Source organism: Chrysemys picta, chromosome 1 (assembly GCF_011386835.1).
Source record: "Chrysemys picta bellii isolate R12L10 chromosome 1, ASM1138683v2, whole genome shotgun sequence".
NCBI classification, from domain to species: Eukaryota; Metazoa; Chordata; order Testudines; family Emydidae; genus Chrysemys; species Chrysemys picta.
The window spans coordinates 335041051-335061156 of NC_088791.1; positions in this window are offsets into that span (position 1 = coordinate 335041051).

Consider the following 20106-nt stretch of genomic DNA (forward strand, 5'->3'; position numbering starts at 1 on the left):
TCAGTCAGGTTTACACTTGCAAAAATGTTTATATGAAATACAGGAGGGAAGAGGGAAAAACATTCCAAATATTTCTTGCATGACATATTCTTGGCTTCTCTTATATTTAGGCTTTTCTAAAATGGTGGGTTTTGGATGGGTCTTCAAAGGCGGACAGATTAGTGGCTTACTTCTGCCTGCATTGAAGCTAATAGAGATTTTGCCATTGTCTTCAGTGGATACAGGATAGGCTGTAGACCACATTCTGAGCTCCTCCAGTCCGACTGGTCCCCTGAAAAAGCCTTTTCTCCTATTAGTCTCAAGCTGAGTGGCTCAGGTTTCTCTGTCCTTGTTGAGTGCTGTGGTTTTGGAGGGTCAGTGGCTCTTTATTACTCATGTGAGTGTTGTGTGGCTTTGAGGGATCAGGCCCCTAATTTTCAGCCTGGTACAGAAACAAAGACGACACACTAGAAAGGCTGATCTTGTGTATGGAAATCTATATACAATCCTAAGGAGAGTCGTATGGTTTTGTGGACCACAGTGGGTAATGTGTTCTGCTAGTTCCTTGTTTTTTGCATCCTCCTCTTTGGTACTCGAGACCCGCCGCATTTATTACTAGTGCTTTGCTCCTGTTGCTGCAGTCTCTTTCTGACATGGAGCACTAGTTTTTGAATGTGGGGACTGGATCTGTGCTTGGCCAAGCAGTTCTGCTCTGTATGCTAAGGACCTAAATGGACAGAATTCAAAACGCAATTGAAAACAGAGAATCATCCTCTGATCAGGGTGTTTATAGCGGGGTTCTTCCATAGGGATCTATTCTTGGTCCAATGCTAATCAATATCTTTATCAATGATCTGGAAGAAAACTGAAGTCATTGCTGGTAAAGTTTGAGGATGACACAAGTGATGCTGTGGTAAATAATGATGGGGATAAGTCAGTTAGTTGTGCAGGGCTTATGTGAACAACATGTGTTTTAATACAGGCAAATGCAAGGTCCTGCATTTGGAACAAAGACTGTAGATAACGTGAGACAGTATCCTGCAATGCAGTGGTATTGAAAAGGACTTAAAGGGATACTGCTATATAACCAGCTGAACATGAGCTCATAGTAGCTAACAGGGCAAAAGTGACCCTGGGAGGCAAAATCAAGGAGGAATAGGGAGGTGGTAATACCTCTGTATACAGAATTAGAACCATAGAATATCAGGGTTGGAAGGGACCTCAGGATGTCATCTAGTCCAACCTGCTGCTTGAAGCAGGACCAATCCCCAGACAGACTTTTGCCCCAGATCCCTAAATGGTCACTCTTAAGGATTGAACTCACAACGCTGGGTTTAAGCAGGCCAATGCGCAAGCCACTGAGCTATCCCTCCCCGCAGTGAGATCATTACTGAATACTATGTCCAGTTCCAGTTTTCTCACTTCAGAAAAGGTGTTAAAATTTGGAAAGTGTTAGGGGCACCAAATACGCATTAATTGACCGTTAATTCTAAGGGTATGTCTATACTTACCTCCGGGTCCGGCGGTAAGCAATCGATCTTCTGGGATCGATTTATCGCGTCTTGTCTAGACGCGATAAATCGATCCCGGATCAATCCCGGAAGTGCTCGCCATCGACGCCGGTACTCCTGCTCAGCGAGAGGAGTACGCGGAGTTGACGGGGGAGCCTCCCTGCCGCGTCTGGACCCGTGGTAAGTTTGAACTAAGGTACTTCGACTTCAGCTACGTTATTCACGTAGCTGAAGTTGCGTATCTTAGTTCGAAGTGGGGGGTTAGTGTGGACCAGGTCTTAGTTATGGTGACAGACTGTGCTTCCATCAGTGGACTTAAAACTCAACCCCAGCTCTGTGAGCAGTCATATTGTCTCCTATCTCTCTCTCCCTGCATTATCAACTCATCACAATCTTATCGCTGGCTGTCCTATTCAAATCCACACTTGTTCCCTTTGGACACAGTGAGAAGTAATTTTTCTCTTGCTTGCTCTACATCTTCCTCCTCCTTTACACGGCACACCACTTCTCTGTGCGACAGCTTGTGTTTCTGGTCTAGTAGTGGATCACAGAGAAATCCTGCTAGGCTGGCAAATGAAGATTTCTGCCTATCTTCTGCCAAGGGGTGGTGGACTGCATCTGGGCTTCATCACTGGTGTTCTCTGTCACTTCTTCACAGGACTATGGCTACGCGTTCAGAAGAACAGGGTTTTGGAAACCACCTGCTAGGCTAACTAGGCAGCTTCGTTGGGTTTCTTATATACTTTTCCACAAGTCCGATGCCTAAGGGGAGAGTTACTGTCTTTGCACCCCCTGCTTGCACAACCTCAAGGCCCAATTGTATCTCGGTTGCATGGATGTAATTCCCACTGCGAGTTGCAAGACACCACGGAGGAAGAATTGGGCCCTTAGCATCTAACAGGAATTGAAACGTCTCTTAAATGGCTGCAGAATTTACCACCCTCAAGGTTGCTGCTGCAAGTAGCGTTTACGCTGTAATTGCACATTCCTTATCTCTGTATTAAGAACTCCGCCAGTGAGCTCGTAATTTACATCCATCTGATGTGCTGTGTGATCTTCCGGATGTAAAATACATGATATGCTGAGCAACATGAGTCCTAAGAAGGCTTAGTTTGAAGCAGAATCTTACACCTACAACAAATCCTTCCCCAGGCTAATGGCTGAGAAAACAGATGATCTTTGCATGATGCCTCAGCCAAAAGTAATCAGATTTAGGTCCAGATTTTGATCTCATTTATATGAGTCTAAATCTACTGGAATTTAGGCTATGTCTACGCTAAAAATTACTTCAGTATAATTTATGTTGCGCAGGGGTGTGAATAATGACACCCCTGAGCGACTTAAGTTATACCGATCTAAGTGCCGGTGTACACAGCGCTATGTTGATGGGAGAGCTTCTCCCACTGACCTAGCTACTGCCGCTCATGGAGACAGGAGTTATTAAGCCGATGGGAGCGATCTCTTCCGTCAGGCTTCTGCACAGCTGCATCGGTGCAGCTGCACCACTGGAAATGAAGTAGCGTAGACATAGCCTCACTCTTAATGGGAACCAGTGTACCTAACTGGCATACCTAAGAGCAGAATCTGGCCCATTAAAATTACCCTATCAGGATGTTGCACCTTACTTCTAAATGCATTAAACTCAGTAATAAATATTAGTCTTCTCGTAACAAATTATTCTTCATATGATTCTAAATGCTTTTGCTTCCAAGGCTGGTGTTATCAGGAGAAAAGAGATTACTGAAAACTTCATGCAAAAGGCACTGTGACACACTCCTGGGATGACTGTCATGTACATCTGCATTCAAGGCTGAAACAGCAAATGGAGGGGAGAGGGGTGGACTCAGCTGGCCCAGACAGAATTGACACAACACATGTCAGAACCTATTAGTGTAATTTTGCGAAGGTGCTTGGCACCAAATAAATAAATAAATAATAAAAGTCGCTGGAGAGATCAGAAGCCAGCATAACTGCAAACCATCAAATGTCTCAGCTCACATAGCATATCAAAATCAAAGTATTAAAAATGCAAAGGAGAATCATTGCAATGGATAATTTAACAACGTGGATGCCATCCTCTATTACAGGAAATATCTGTCACCTTATACCCAGATTTCATCTCCACTCCCCCAAAGATATACATTCCTGTCACGTTTTGGGACTAATAAAAAAAAGTTTAAGCTTTATGGTCAACATCTGCAAACGTGGGTTCCTACAGGTCATCTCCTTACTCCATATTTAGGGACTGTCACAGGGTGGAATGGCCCTCTAAGGGAGCTGGGCTTAGCCCCCACCTGTGACTAATTAGCTGCCCCCCGGGTTGTGAGATAAAGGGCCAACAAGCAGCTCACTTAATGGGGAGAGCTGCAGGAGGCCCTGGGTCAGGGAAAGGATCTGATACTTTGTTTGGAGAGGCCCGGTTACAGGCATCCAAGCATGAGCTCTGATTTTCTCTTTAAAAAGGGGAACAAAGAGAACGTGGGGAATTACTGACCAGTCAGCCTAACTTCAATACCTGGAAAGGTACTTGAAGAAATTATTAAACAATCAATGTGCCAGCACCTAGAGGATAATAGGGCTATACGTAATACAGTATAATCAATAATAATATATGTCAAGGACAAATCCTGCCAAACCAACTTAATTTCCTTCTTTGTTAGGGTTATTGGCCTAGTGGGTAGGGGAGGAACTGTCAATGTGATATATGTTGATTTTAGTAAGTCCACCATGTCATTGACACAGTCCACCATGTCATTTCCATAGGCAAACTAGGAAAATGTGGTCTAGATGAAATTAGACTTACTCAAAGAGTAGTTATCAATGGTTCACCATCAAAGTGGGAGTGTCTATCTAGTGGGGTCTTACAAGGGTATGTTCTGGGTCTGGTACTAATCAATATTTTCATTAATGACTTGGATAATGGAGTGAAGGAACATGCTTATAACATTTGTGGATGACACCAAGCTGAGAGGGGTTGCAAGCATTTTAGAGGACAGGATTAGAATTGATAAATTGCAGAATTGGTCTAAAACCAATAAGATGAAATTTAGTTAAGACAAGTCCAAAGTACTACACACAAGAAGGAAAAATCAAATGCACAACCACAAAATGGGGGATAACGGTCTAGGCAGCAGTACTGCAAAAAGGATCTGGGGGGGGGGGGTTAGAGTGGATCACAAATTGAATATGAATCAACAATGTGATGCAGTTGTGAAAGAGGGTTAATATCATTCTGGGGTGTTGTACGTAAGACACAGGAGGTAATTGACCCACTCTAGTCAGCCCTGGTGAGGCTTCAACTGGAATAGTGTGTGAAGTTCCGGGCACCACACTATTAGAAAGATGTGGACAATTTGAAGAGAGTCCAGAGGAGAGCAACAAAAATGATGAAAGGTTTAGAAAACAGGACCACTGAGGGAAAGCTTAAAAAAAAAAAAACACTTGGCATGTTTTGATTTGAAAAAAGAAGGCTGAGGGAGGACCTGATAATAGTATTCAAATATCATAGAATCATAGAATCATAGAATATCAGGGTTGGAAGGGACCTCAAGAGGTCATCTAGTCCAACCCCCTGTTCACAGCAGGACCAATTCCCAACTAAATCATCCCAGCCAGGGCTTTGTCAAGCCGGGCCTTAAAAACCTCCAAGGAAGGAGACTCCACCACCTCCCTAGGTAATGCATTCCAGTGCTTCACCACCCTCCTAGTGAAATAGTGTTTCCTAATATCCAACCTGGACCTCCCCCACTGCAACTTGAGAACATTGCTCCTTGTTCTGTCATCTGCCACCACTGAGAACAGCCGAGCTCCATCCTCTTTGGAAACCCCCTTCAGGTAGTTGAAGGCTGCTATCAAATCCCCCCTCATTCTTCTCTTCTGGAGACTAAACAATCCCAGTTCCCTCAGCCTCTCCTCATAAGTCATGTGCTCCAGACCCCTAATCATTTTTGTTGCCCTCCGCTGGACTCTTTCCAATTTTTCCACATCCTTCTTGTAGTGTGGGGCCCAAAACTGGACACAGTATTCCAGATGAGGCCTCACAAATGTCGAATAAAGGGGAACGATCACGTTCCTCGATCTGCTGGCAATGCCCCTACTTATACAGCCCAAAATGCCATTAGCCTTCTTGGCAACAAGAGCACACTGTTGACTCATATCCAGCTTCTCGTCCACTGTGACCTCCAGGTCCTTTTCTGCAGAACTGCTACCTAGCCATTCGGTCACTAGTCTGTAGCAGTGCATGGGATTCTTCTGTCCTAAGTGCAGGACTCTGCACTTGTCCTTGTTGAATCTCATCAGGTTTTTTTTGGACCAATCCAATAATTTGTCTAGGTCCCTCTGTATCCGATCCCTACCGTCCCAGTTTAGTGTCATCTGCCAACTTGCTGAGAGTGCAGTCCACACCATTCTCCAGATCATTAATAAAGATATTAAACAAAACCGGCCCCAGGACCGACCCTTGGGGCACTCCGCTTGAAACCGGCTGCCAACTAGACATGGAGCCATTGATCACTACTCGTTGAGCCCAACGATCTAGCCAGCTTTCTATCCACCTTACAGTCCATTCATCCAGCCCATACTTCTTTAACTTGGTGGCAAGAATACTCTGGGAGACCGTATGAAAAGCTTTGCTAAAGTCAAGGAATAACACATCCACTGCTTTCCCCTCATCCACAGAGCCAGTTATCTCATCATAGAAGGCAATTAGGTTAGTCAGGCACGACTTCCCCTTCGTGAATCCATGCTGACTGTTCCTGATCACTTTCCTCTCCTCTAAGTGTTTCATAATTGATTCCTTGAGGACCTGCTCCATGATTTTTCCAGGGACTGAGGTCAGGTTGACTGGCCTGTAGTTCCCCGGATCCTCCTTCTTCCCTTTTTTAAAGATGGGCACTACATTAGCCTTTTTCCAGTCATCTGGAACCTCCCCCGATCGCCATGAGTTTTCAAAAATAATGGCTAATGGCTCTGCAATCTCATCCGCCAACTCCTTTAGCACCCTCGGATGCAGCGCATCCGGCCCCCTGGACTTGTGCACGTCCAGTTTTTCTAAATAGTCCCGAACCACTTCTTTCTCCACAGAGGGCTGGTCACCTTCTCCCCATACTATGCTGCCCAGTGCAGCAGTCTGGGAGCTGACCTTGTTCGTGAAGACAGAGGCAAAAAAAGCATTGAATACATTAGCTTTTTCCACATCCTCGGTCACTAGGTTGCCTCCCTCATTCAGTAAGGGACCCACACTTTCCTTGACTTTCTTCTTGTTGCTAACATACCTGAAGAAACCCTTCTTGTTACTCTTAACATCTCTTGCTAGCTGCAACTCCAAGTGTGATTTGGCCTTCCTGATTTCACTCCTGCATGCCTGAGCAATATTTTTATACTCCTCCCTGGTCATTTGTCCAATCTTCCACTTCTTGTAAGTTTCTTTTTTGCGTTTAAGATCAGCAAGGATTTCACTGTTTAGCCAAGCTGGTCGCCTGCCATATTTACTATTCTTTCTACCCATTCGGATGATTTGTTCCTGCAACCGCAATAAGGATTCTTTAAAATACAGCCAGGTCTCCTGGACCTCTTTGCCCTTCATGTTATTCTCCCAGGGGATCCTGCCCATCTGTTCCCTAAGGGAGTCAAAGCTGTTACAAGCTGTGTCATAGGGCACCACAGTTGCTACCAGTTCCTGTGGTCTGTCAGTCACCAACACACCCCAGGCGGTTACCTTTTCATCACAAGTGTATTTATTCTTTCCTTACAAAGCCTAGCTGTGTACTGCAGGCTTTCAGCATGAGGACTGTACAAGAGTTTGCCGGGGCTCGACCCTCTCCGGGGCGGCGGGGAGCCACACTGGCTCACTACACACCGGTGACCTTGGGAAATTCGTCCGGCATGGGGTCTCCCTCAGCAGCTCTTGCTGTAACCGGAAGAACATGGTAAGCCCGACCCTGCTCAGGATGGGCAATAATGCGAAGTCCGGAGCTCAGGCCCTCAGTCAGGGCTGAGCAACAAATGAGTACCAAGTATTTAAGCCCAGGCCCTAGGTCGGGATGGGGCAACAAACGCTGAGTCAGGAGCTCAGGCCCTCAGTCAGGGCTGAGCAACAATAGTAGGCCCAAGCCTCAAAAGGCCTGGGAGAGGGGGAGATGGCCACCCACGGGTTGGGTGGCAGGGGGGATGCAGGCCCTCCCACTCCACTGCGTCCCAGCCCGGGGCCCTAGCAGCAGCAGAAGACCCGCTGCTGTCAGTGGGGATCCTGGCCGCAACACACTGACATAGGCTCTGGCAATGCTGCAGCCAGACTGGGGTCGGCTGCCCCCGGACTACTTCCACACTCCCCCCCAGGGCCTACCTGCGTCCTGGTGTCGTCCTCTGGGGGATCCAGGACCATGGGTTCGTCAGGGCAGGGATTGATTGGCAGGTCTGGAAACTCCTCCGGATAGTGGGCGCAGGGCAGGCCCGACGGCTCCTCCGGATAGCGGGCCCAGGGCAGGCCCAGCAGCTCCTCCGGATAGCGGGCGCAGGGCAGGCCTGACGGCTTCTGGTGGCTGGGGCCTTTCTGAGCTCTGAGGGCGAGCCTTTATACTTCCGGGTCGCCGCCCGACCCTCTGGGGGGGCGGGCTCTGAGCTCCCTAGCTCCGCCCACTCCGGCCTCCGGATGGGCTCTTCCCCCTCCGGGGCGGCGTGGAGCCACACCGCCTCACTACAAGGACACGTCCATATAGCCTACACTCCTCCGCCCAGCCTCCCTGTGCTTCCTGTTCCTTCCACTTATATCCTCCCTGTTATATCCTTGGGGGCAACAGTTTTAGGAAGAAATCACCGGAGACACAGAGAGCTATAAACCTTGGAGCAGCCATTTGTTTAGAACTAACCAACAGCCAGCTGAAAACTGGCTGGGCTATCCCCTAATAATCTAACTCAGTTGCCATAGCAACACAAGAGTCTATTACCATGACAACCAAATACACAACACTCCCAGTCACTGAGCCAATTGCCCCATTAGCCCAGCAATTGCCACCCAAGTGTCAGGAATCCCCAACAGAAATGGACTAATTGGCTTCAGTTAAGCCAGCACTCTTCCCAGTGCTGCAGTAACCTCAATGAACAGGGTGATACTAACCAGGGCCCTGTAACAAGCTGTGATAAAGAGGATGGTGATTTATTGTTCTTTATGTCCACTGAAGGTAGGATGAGAAGGAATGGCCTTATTTGCAGCAAGGGAGTTTTAGGTTAGACATTACTAGGAAAAGCTTTCTAACTATAAGGAGAGTTAAGCACTGGAATAGGCTTTTAAGGGAGGCTGCAGAATCTTTGTCATTGGCGATTTTCAAGAACAGGTTAGACAAACATCCATCAGGGATTGTCTAGGTGTACTTGGTCTAACCTCAGTGCAGGGGGCTAGATTAGAAGTCTTCTTGAGATCCCTTCCAGCTCTACATTTCTGTGATTTTCAGAAATCGTCATCACTTAGGGAGCTGAAAGCATTCAGCATCTTGGAAATCAGGGCAAAACTTTTATTTAGGTCCTTTAAATATGGATTTAAGAGCCTGACTGTAGGCACCTAAAACTAGCATACCAAGTGACTGAATACTACTAAAACAAGTGCAGTCAACAACAACAACAAAAATCAGACTGAACTCCAGTAAAAGGGAAAATATTGGGTTTTTTTAACTTTAATTAAAAATGTCCTCCCCCCCTCATTTTCTTAACTGTTTTAATACATTTATCTCCCTCCCTCCCCCCACAGAGTTTGGGTACAGCTACAAGTACACAATCAAATTGTTTATGCTAATTAAAAATGGAAAAAGTGACAAATGGATTACTATTGTAAAAGTAATCAGATTAGCAAAGATGGACTCAGCTCCTCAGCTGGTGGAAACTGATGTAGCTTGACTAACTTCAGTCTATATTAACTGAGGATCTGGCCCAATGAAGAGAAGTAAACATTCAATAGAATATTAGAGTTGGTTGATTTGTTGATTGTAAATAATTTCTCCATCCAATTTTGGCATTTTTCTTCAAATCAATAGTTTGCAAATTTAGCCATTACTATAGATGCTCAAATAATATTTGGTGAATAAGATCATTTGACAATTATTTTCCTGTCAGCTACTAAGCATGTTATATTTGTATAAATATTTTCACTCTTTGGCCAGCTCTAATTAGGATAGGTATGATACCGGGCCTAGTTCTAGGCCCAGCTCTGCCTGCTGGGTGACTTTGGGCAAGTCACCTCACTTCTCTGTGCCTCAGATTTCCTGTCTGTATAATGGGGATAATACTTCCCCCCTTTTAAAAACTCTCTGAGATCTACTGGTGAAACCCCTACCCTTCTTGAGATAGGTACCCAAACTTTTCTGGCAGGGTTTGTCCTGTTTCCTGGGAACACCTTCGAGGGCACATGGACACCTAACTCCCACATGTGCTGTGGAAAATCTCCCCCTTCATCCATATTTGTTTCAGTAAATTAAAATGACTTTATCTGTATATTGGGACCTCTCCCCGCCCTATTACATTGAGTGGTTTCAGCATTTTGAAATCCACGTTCCATCTTATAGTGCCATTTACAGGGCTCCCCCGAGGACGGATATAACGTGGCCTCAACTGGAATGCTTTTGTGGAGACAATAGAACCTTTCTGACCGCTGGATGTAACGGTATCTGATTCGGAAAGTAGTCTCTCTCTCTTTTTGTTTTATTGGTAGATTCATTCTGGATCTAAGTTATAGCTGCAGCTTTCCAATACAGCATTGATCTGTACATCTATTGAAATGGATGAGATGGGACATATTTCAGTGTGTGCTTTGTAGAAACACACACACACACATGCATTTTCTGTCTGCCTATTTGTGCCACCTTCATGGGGTAAACTGTGAAATGAAAGGAGTGCTATGTGCAGGAACCTAAGTTATCTTCTTCGACTTTAATAAATATGGCCTTATTTATAATCATTCAGGACCAAATCCTGCCTTGATAGGAGTCAATGGCAAAACTGCCATTGAATTCAATGGTTCAGGATAAAATCCTAAAAAGATGTTGGTAATAATAACATCTAGCTATCTATCACTATGCATCAGTAGATCTCAAAGCACTCTACAAAGGAAGTCAGTACCATTAGCCCCATTTCACAGGTGGGGAAAGTGACATGCAATGACTTGCCCAAGGACAGTGCCTACAACCCAGGTCTCCTGAGTCCCCGTTTGGTGCTCTATCTGCTAAGCGGTGCAGTGAGAAAGCTATGAAATTCGCCTTGTACAATCAATTCTGCTATAGAGCTGGGAAACATAAGTGCTTGCTTGAGGCAATGAAAAGTCCTCTCTGCATCTCACTGTAGAAAAATGACAGTTGTCTAAAATGCAAGTTAAAGTGAATATATCAAAGATCCTTCACATGCAAGCCAAGAGAATCTGGAAACCACGTGCTTAGCATTTAATAAGTGACTCCTTTAATTTTACTCCTTTATTTCCCCATTATGTGACTTTGCTGGCTGACTGACAGCACTGGAGACAGAAGATCTCCATCTCTCCCCAGAGCAGGAGCCTCATAGTCAGCAGAAGGGGAAGTTCCCTCAAACTGTCCTACAGCTCTTATCTGAAAAGACCTCTCACTCCTCAGGGATTAGTGGATAACTTGTCCCTTCAGTCTTCCACAGTCTCAACAGACATACCAACAGGGCTGCCAACTGTAGCATAATCCCTGTCAGGGCCGGCTCCAGGCACCAGGCACCCAAGCACATGCTTGGGGCGGCACCTGGTAAGGTGCGGCGGGGGGAGAGCGGTGAGGCATTCTGCGGGGTTGGGCGCTCCGGCGGCGCGGCGCGGCGCTCGGCGGGGGGGGGCGGGCTCCGGCGCTCGGCGGGGGGGGCGGCGCTCGGGGGGGGGTTCCGGCGGCGCTCGGTGGGGGGCGGGCTTCGGCGGGGGGGGGCAGCGCGGGGCTCGGCGCTCGGGGGGGGGGTGGTCCGCCGGCGCTCGGCACGGTGGGGGGGGGGCGGGCTCCGGCGCGCGGCGCTCGGCAGGGGGCTGGCGCTCTGGGGGGGGGTTTTCCGGCGGCGCTCGGCTGGGGGGGTGGGCGGCATGGCGCTCGGTTGGGGGGGTTCGGGGGGCGGCGCTTTTTTTTGCTGCTTGCGGCAGCAAAAAAGCTAGAGCCGGCCCTGATCCCTGTGGCTTGAAGCCCTAGAGAATATGGAGCTCACTATTGACACCTGTTGGAGAACAGGGAGAAGAGTTTCCCAGAGCTCCTGGAGAACTCCAGCTGGACAGGGGATCCATAGCAGAGGGAGATCTCTGTGGGCGAGCAAGGGGAAATGACTGAGTGGAAGGGGAAGAGAACTGTTTGGGTGAGTGGCCACCCTGATCAAAGCCTCAGTTTGGCAAGATTGGGTAGCAGAGCTTAGACAAAACCAGAGTAAAAGAGAGAGGAAAGGGGTTCCTGCCTTTTGGTGGGAGGGCCTCCTACGTGGCAAGGACTCTGTTCAGGGTCCTACATGCCAATGCTTCCTCTCTGAAGACTTTGCAAAGAGGCAACTTCCTGAGCTGGTGCAGGGGAGGCTTCGAGGCAGGTGGTGGCGCAGAGATGGATATTGCTGAAGCTACAGCAGGCAGCAGCCCAGCTGAGGAACTCTGGTTAGTGGTGAGGCCCCCCCCCCCCCGTCCAGCTGTTAATAAAGATGACATCACTACAGCTGGGTTAGGTGATAGAGCCGCCAGAGCAGATTAGGCAGCACTTCCCTTATGGGGCTGGAGACTGACCTGCCTGAACTCTGGACTCCGCCAATCCCGGGCAACAAACATTGCATAGCAGTGCAGCTGGGGATGGAAGCAGCTATTGCAGGAACAATGCCTCTTTGGTCACTCACCCCGCGAGCGGAGGACTGAGTTTAAGCCTATTGCCAAGGTGCCCAGGGGGTGGGAGTCCTACTTAATATACAGATCTTGCTGATTTATTATTACAGGTTTTCCCAAGTTTATTGTGTCCCTTCTCCCCCACTGCCAGTAGTTCCCATTATTTCGTACAATGGAGTCAGTGCTACTAGGGGAGAATATCACCCACCAAAGGCGCCCAGCGGGTATTCAGTTTTACCAGGCCCCTGGGTTGGGGCCCGACTCAATGTTGGTTGTTAAATTTTCAGAATGACTCCTAGATAAATGAACCTGGCCCCTTTGCTGCTGACAACACGTGGCAGACGGGCTACAGTAGTGTGGAACATAGACACCAGTCTACTGTGGGAAGAGATGTCCTTAGGGATTCATGTGGACGCCATCACCAGAGTACCTGAGCACCTCATGCCCATGAATGGATGTATCTTTCCAATATCCCTGAAAGGAGGGAAATAATATTTCCCCCATATTACAGATGGGGAACTGACCCTTAAAAGGATTAAGGCCCAGATTCTCGATGTATTTAGGTGCCTAACTTCCTCTGAAATCTGTAAGCAGGTCTGAATGAGCTCTCCCCTGACAGCTAGTGATGAACCGGGGTGGGGAGCGGGGGGAAAGGCTTCAGGACCAGACTGTATTTACATGAACACACCTGCTCTGCAACAGACAGAGCTATGTTGCCCAAGTGATCAATTTTGGCTGGTGTCGGGTTACAAATCACTTTAGTATTGAATGCTGGGGTAATGAAATGTTGTTATCCTTATTGTATGAGTAAAGGGCAGCAGAACTGTGCTTAGCCTGTCCTGATTGAGGGGGGTCAGCCTGAGCTGAACTGAACTGAACTTGCTAAGCCGGGGATTCAGATGCCAGATCCCAGTGGCGTGAGAGAGAGATGGGGTAGGGAAAAGTGTGTATGCCTGGGGGTGTGAGCTCTGGCTAAGAACCATGAGGGCTTGGCTACACTGGCGCTTTACAGCGCTGCAACTTTCTCGTTCAGGGTGTGAAAAAACACCCCCTTGAGTGCAGCAAATTAATCCTTAAAATAATCCCCTCGTGGAGGTGGAGTACCTGCAGCGCTGGGAGAGCTCTCTCCCAGCGCTGGCGCGCGACCACACTCGCACTTCAAAGCGGCAGCGCTTTGAAGTTTCGAGTGTAGCCATGGCCTAAGGCACCATTTGACTTGCTCTCTCCCTTGTTTATAGAAACAGCTGATTAGGCTCCATTGAGAGTCTTTTGTTTTGTTAAGTGATCATTAGAGCTGAAATCACTGATAACCAGGTCTAAACATTAGACCATGGGTCTCAAACTCAAATGACCATGAGGGCCACATGAGGGCTAGTTCATTGGCCTGAGGGCCGCATCACTGACACACACCCTCTCGCTGCCCCCGGCCCTGCCCCCACTCCACCGCCTCTTCCCACCACTTCACTGCCCCCATTCCAACCCCTTCCCCGAAGTCCCCACCTCAACTCTGCCCCCTCCCTGCCCCCAGAGGGTGCATGAGGGGTGTGGCGGGGGCTCAGGGCAGGGAGTTGAGGTGCAGCAGGGGGTTGGGGTGCAGGCAGGGGGCTCAGGGTGCAGAAGGGGTGTGAGATGCAGCAGGGGGCTCAGGGTAGGGGGTTGGGATGCAGCAGGGGGTTGGGGTGCAGGAGGGGTGTTGGATGTGGCAGGGGGCTCAGGGCAGGGGGTTGGGATGCAGCAGGGGGTTGGGGTTCAGGCAGGAGGCTCAGGGCAGGGGATTGGGGGTGCAGAGGGGGTGTGGGATGCAGCAGGGGGCTCAGGGCAGGAGGTTGAGGTGCAGGCAGGGGACTCAGGGCAGGGAGTTGGGGGTGCAGAAGGGGTGTGGGATGCAGCAGGGGGCTCAGGGCAGGGGGTTGGGGTGTGGGGTGCAGCAGGGGGCTCAGGGGAGGGAGTGGGGTTCCGGGGTGGCAGCGGCACATACCGTGGCCGGGGCCGGGGCAGGCTGCCAGCCCCAGCCCCGGCCCCGGCCCCGGCCCCACCCCAGGAAGTAGCTGGAACCACATCCCTGCGGCCCCTGGGGGAGGGAGGATGCAGGGCTCCACATGCTGCTTGCCATTTCTCCAGGTACCTCCCCTGAAGCTCCCATTGGCCGCGGTTCCCCATTCCCGGCCAATGGGAGCTGCAGGGGGGCATGCCTGGAAGCCACGGCAACACACGGACGGAGCCCTCTGCTCTCCCCCCCCCCCCCGAGCCGCAGGAACGTGATGCCAGCTGTCCCGGGGCTCGAGGGGGGCAATCCCGCGGGTGTAGTTTGCCCACCCCTGGCCTGGAGGTAGGCCGCAGGAAATAGCCCCGTGGGCCGCATGTTTGAGACCCCTGCATTAGACCTACTAATGGAACAGTGTCTCTGGTAAAAGAGACTGCCTAGCCTGCAGCTGAAATCACTGAGAGCTGAAATCACCGAGAGCTGTGATAAGTGGTGGGACCTCAAGACATCCAAGAGGGTGCTGTGGGACGGAGTAGCAAGTGGCTGGCGGAACAGCCAGTGGAGCAGCGGAACGGCTGGCGGAGCGGTGAGTGGCTGACGCAACAAGTGGAGTGGCCAGAGGAGCAAGCAAGGTGCCTTCTTCCTCCCCTCCCTCCGGTGAGAGGTGAACTCATGCGAATGCACCTCTGAACTCGGGGTATTCACTGACCAAGGACAACAACTGTGAGTGGGTGTGCGGTGGAGGGAGAAGGGAAGGGCATGTGTGATGTTATGAGTGTAATATAATATTTCATTGGAAGGTGACCGGGCCAGAAAGAGTTAATTAACTCACAGACTGACCTAACCCATGGGTGAACCTAAAGGACTGGTTAGGAAGATATGTAAATGAATAGAGCTTTGAAATGCAAGTCTGCATTGTTAGAGATCTCAAGGATATATGTTTGCTCAGGTCTTGTGATGTAAGCAAACAAGTCTTGTCTATTGCTATAACTTTAATTCAAAGATCAAAAAAGGAATATTAACATTTATGATGATACTTGAGTGAAATAGTATTATTGTCTATATGTCTCTTTGAAGGTTGTGGTAACCTGTATCTGAACTGTTTAATGGATAAATTACCCTGTGCTAATTGCCAGGATGTTTGGAAGGAGAGTTAAGCCTATTGTTTTCTCAGGCCGAAAGGCTGCTGGAAATGTATAAGAACCCTGGGACATGATCCTACTTCATCTCACAACTGCTTTGGGTTTCAAGAGGGGGAAACCTTAGGCCACAAGGATTGAGATCCTCAGTCATTGACTGGAACCACCCTGAATATGGACATTGGACTATATCCTATGGACTATATCTGAAAGGACTTTTGGCAACTACAAGCTCACCTCTGCTATGTATCTGAACCTCAAGAATTGAATTCAAGTCTGTATGTATATTGATCTTTTAACCAACTCTTTCTCTTTTCTTTTTTTAATAAATTTTAGCTTAGTTAATAAGAAGTGGCTATTAGCATGTATTTTGGGTAAGATCAAGTTGTAATAGAACCTGAGTATGTGGCTGATCCTTTGGGATTGGAAGAACCTTTTCTTTTATATGATGAGATAAGATTTTTAATCATCATCATCATATCTGACAGGTGTGTCTGGACGGAGGCCTGAGGCTGGGTACTTTAAGGGAACTGCGTTGTTTGGACTTCTGAGTAACCAGTGAGGTACTACAGAATCTGTTTTGTGCTGGCTTGGTAAATCTAAGTATTGGAATATCCACCAGCTTTTGGGGTTTGTCTGCCCCGTTTTGTTTGTAGTTCACCCTAATTGAGTGACCTCAGCTGGCTCCCACGGGTAGCACCGTCACAGCATGTTAAAGGAACTTTTGGTCATTGGACTTAAGAATCTGAGGCAAAAAGACCCTGCCCAACGTACTCTGGGTGGGAGTTTTTATCATGGTGTTATGCTTATGAATTCTGCTCGCAGCATTTTCCCAAGTTAATGCTGGGTTACTGTCCTCCTTTTTATTAAAAGTTTCTTTTTTACACCCAGACTCAGTGCTTGCGGGTGGTGAAGTATTGCCTCTTAGAGGCACCCTGGGGTGGTGTTTAATTTTCCCAGATTACTGGGTTGAGGTGCAAGCTGGTAGAGGGACTCCTGGATATTGAACCCGGCCCCTGCTGCCTCCGATTCCACTGGGCGGAAGGGTTACAAATCAGTAGCAGTTAAAATATCTTTGAGGCTGTGGGCCTAAGTCACACCCAAGCCCTCACAGAAGGCTGAGGTAGAGCCTCAAATTGAACCCAGATTTCCTGAGCTCTCCCCTACCCCCAAGCCATTCTTTTTTCAGATCATTTTGCATGAGCCACCAAAAATTATTTTAGTATTTAACCCTTAAATTATTGATGTGTACTCTCACATTTAACTCCCCGTTAACATAGTTCTTGCCTGGGAATAAACCAGGCTGGGCTTTAGTTGCTCGTACAACTTAAATGTCTAGCTTTAACTATGGGTGGCACTCAGATTCTCTAGTGTGCCTGCCTGTATAGGGTTTCGTGAGGCGCTAACCACTCTGTTATCAAGGGGATTACGGCAAGTTAAGAGTGCAAAAGGGCGTAGTGTTCTTGCTGAACCTACAGGTTTCACTGAAGCACAATTGATTTACCTAGATTAATAAGGGGTATAACAGGGTGGCTTGTCCTGGAAAGCCTGGCCAAGCCAACCCTGGTTACAGCATCAGCCCCACCTGAGGAGAATCAAACAATTTCTATAAAGAGCAGAAGGTGGCTGCAGTGAGGAGGAAGCCCAGGAGGGCGGAGGCCTCCATTTACTCCTGCTGGGGACACCCGGAGACCAGGGGAGTTTGGAGCGTACTTGGCTGAAGGGAAGATTTTTCTGTTTAGTTTTGAACTTTAAGTTTTTAAATTAGACCCTAAGGAAGGCTGTTGTGATTGGACTGGAAAAACTCTGTGTGGAGCTCATTTGGGGAATTAAGATGGGAACCTGAGGGGAGGGGGCCGCATGCAGGACTACACTGTGGCCACCAGGGGGTGCTGGGTGCTAATGATTCCATTCCTACTGAAGGCAATGGGGGTCTGTCCATTTATTTATCTGAGAGTAAACTCAGGGGCAATGTTAATTTAAACAATGCCTCTGATTATGGTGCTAATGTGGGGTTTTAATCTAAGATTTCATTAGGATTATTTTGCTTTCATTTCAAATTCATGCTATTCATGGAAAATAAATGGAATAAACTTTCAAGGTTTCATAAGTATAGGGATTATGCATTCCTTTTCACATGGAGTGAGTTCCTAATTCTCCTTATGCAGGCACTATGCTTACATAACGCTGCAGTTAATCAGTGACCCAAGCCAGGATATTACAAATTGATCACAACAGCTTTTTCCCCCAGGGGTTCGTGTCTAATCTTTGTGCTGATGTGACAACCTCGGTTACAGATATTGCATTTCTGTAGGCTGAAATGTGATGTGAAAGGGCCTGTTAATGGAGTTACCAGTGTACTAGAAAGAGAGAACCTGAGACATAAGCCCTTGTTTCAAAGGCATGGTGTGAGGCCTAAGGTCTGAACTAAAGTAGTGGTCAAGCATTGCTAATATAAAGCAAAGTTAGCAAGAGACAGGCTGTGAGCAGAAGTCAGTCTCTGCACGTGTGTAAGCTCACAGAACCTGACAAGAACAAGGCTGGTATCGCAGAAACACACACATTCCTGAGAAGTGCCAGGCACAGGACATGCACGCAAACACATTCCAGAAGGGTGGTACCAGAACACCTCAATAGCAACACATTCCCCAAAGATAACAGGAACCCACTGACCTCTCTTAAAGATAAGGTCAGGATGACAGTATGATGGATAGAAATGTTTTAATCAAACCAACATGTACAAGGTAATGGGTAGTAACTAGTCACATCAGTAAAAGCAGCAAAGAGTTAGGATGGCACATAAAGAGAACACACACGCAGCCGAACATCTGACAACAACCATGAGCCCTGAGCAAGGGACATTGCGTAACTGTGGGGCCCCGGAAGTAGGCCAGGAATCGAACGTAGGCCCCTGCTCCAGGAGGAAGTTATCTATGTCAGCCCAGTGTCTGGTACCAGGGGCGCCGGAAGCTCCCTAAAAGGGTGGGGGGCACTGGCACCTGAACTATGCCCCCATCCCCATGTTGCCCATTCTCCTCTTGCCCTCGCACCACCCCTTCCCCCCAAGCCCCTGCCCTTGCGCTGCCCCTTCTCCCTGAGGCCCCCACCCTCACACCACCTCTTCCCCCTAAGACCCTGACCCCTCCTCCCTCCCTCTCACCTCCATTGCTTGCCCTTACGGCCAGTAAAAAGTGATGGAGCCATGCCCTCCCTCCCCGTTCCGGCGCCCCCGGCTGATACAGCTTACTTCCCTTCTGCACCTGCTTATCTGTGCTGGCTGGTGTGATAGGGGCATGCCATGGAGCCAAGGCATTGTCCAGTTGCTGCCCATCTGCACAGGAGGGGGTGTAGATGCACCATAGTGGCAACTTTTCCTCCACTGCACACTAGCCAGCAGTGAGATCAGCCTGCGCAGAGGTGTAAGGGGGATGCCTTAACCCCCCCTACTGTGACTGAAGAAAAAACCCTGTTCAAATGGAAGGGGTTTGAACTGAAGAGCATTCAGAACTCGGGGGACAGTCATGAGGCTGGAGGCTGGCCAGGAATGCTAGATCCCCGCCTTGAGCTAGGGGGTATGCTGGAAATCTGTTTTAAGGCAAAAGGCAAGTCTTTTTAGGAGAAGGGGGACATGAGGTACCAGAAATACAACTCCCATGAGGCACTGGCTATTTAGAATTGAAATGTTACATTTTAGATTTTCAGTTTTTCAGTTAAAAGTCTAAATAGTCTACATAAGATAAGCCTATTTTCTGATCCGCTCTACTTTTCCTCCTTTATGACTGTGCGCCCTTAAATTGCAGGGATAGTGCAAGAGCTGTCTGTGGAAACTAGAGCTGGGTTAGAGACTAGGATCTAGTCTTCATGCCCATTCTCGCAGCTTCTAATAACCTTTCCCCGTTTCTGAAAATATGCACTCTCCTTGTGATGTGACTTGCCTCCCTGCTGCTGGCTCCTTCACCCTTTTGAAGGAGGCTCTTAGGAGTTCAGTTTAAATTTAAACACCAATTGTCTATGCTATCTTAAAATGAAAACAAATCTTTGCATCAAATTTCTAGCAATTAATCAATAATCCTCTATAGCCTGATTCTTTAGAACTGCCAAAGTGACCTTTTAATGTGCCTACTGCTCAGATCCTCAAGCAAGAGCGATGCCCAGTTTCTCAATCAACGCTGTAATTGAAAAATCATGGTGCACAAGCTTGTCTGCAAACTCTGCTGGGTAGAAGGGGACCATCTGATGCATCTGAGAACATCTACCAAATTCACTCTGATTCTGGCAGAATAGAATGTCAGGGAGAATTTAAGCTTTGCAAGGAGAAAGGCAAATCAATTAAATCAATACTAAATAAAAACATTGTTTTACGTCCCGCCAAAGTAAACAATATTACTGTAAGCGTTGAAGCTTGTTTTTCTTGCAGAATGCTTTGTACATGAAAGCACATACAATATTAGTTTATATATGACAGTTATTAAAAGCCCCTTTAGTTAAATCTTTGATAATACGTGATGTATTCTCACCACGTTATAAAAAATGTACAGTTTGTAGAGTAAATACTTTACAAATATTTGGAAAAAGTGGAATTAAAATGAATAGATATTTCATTAGTCTAACAAAGAAAAACTGACTAGGGTTATGTGGGATGGTCGTGAGGTTCAGGCA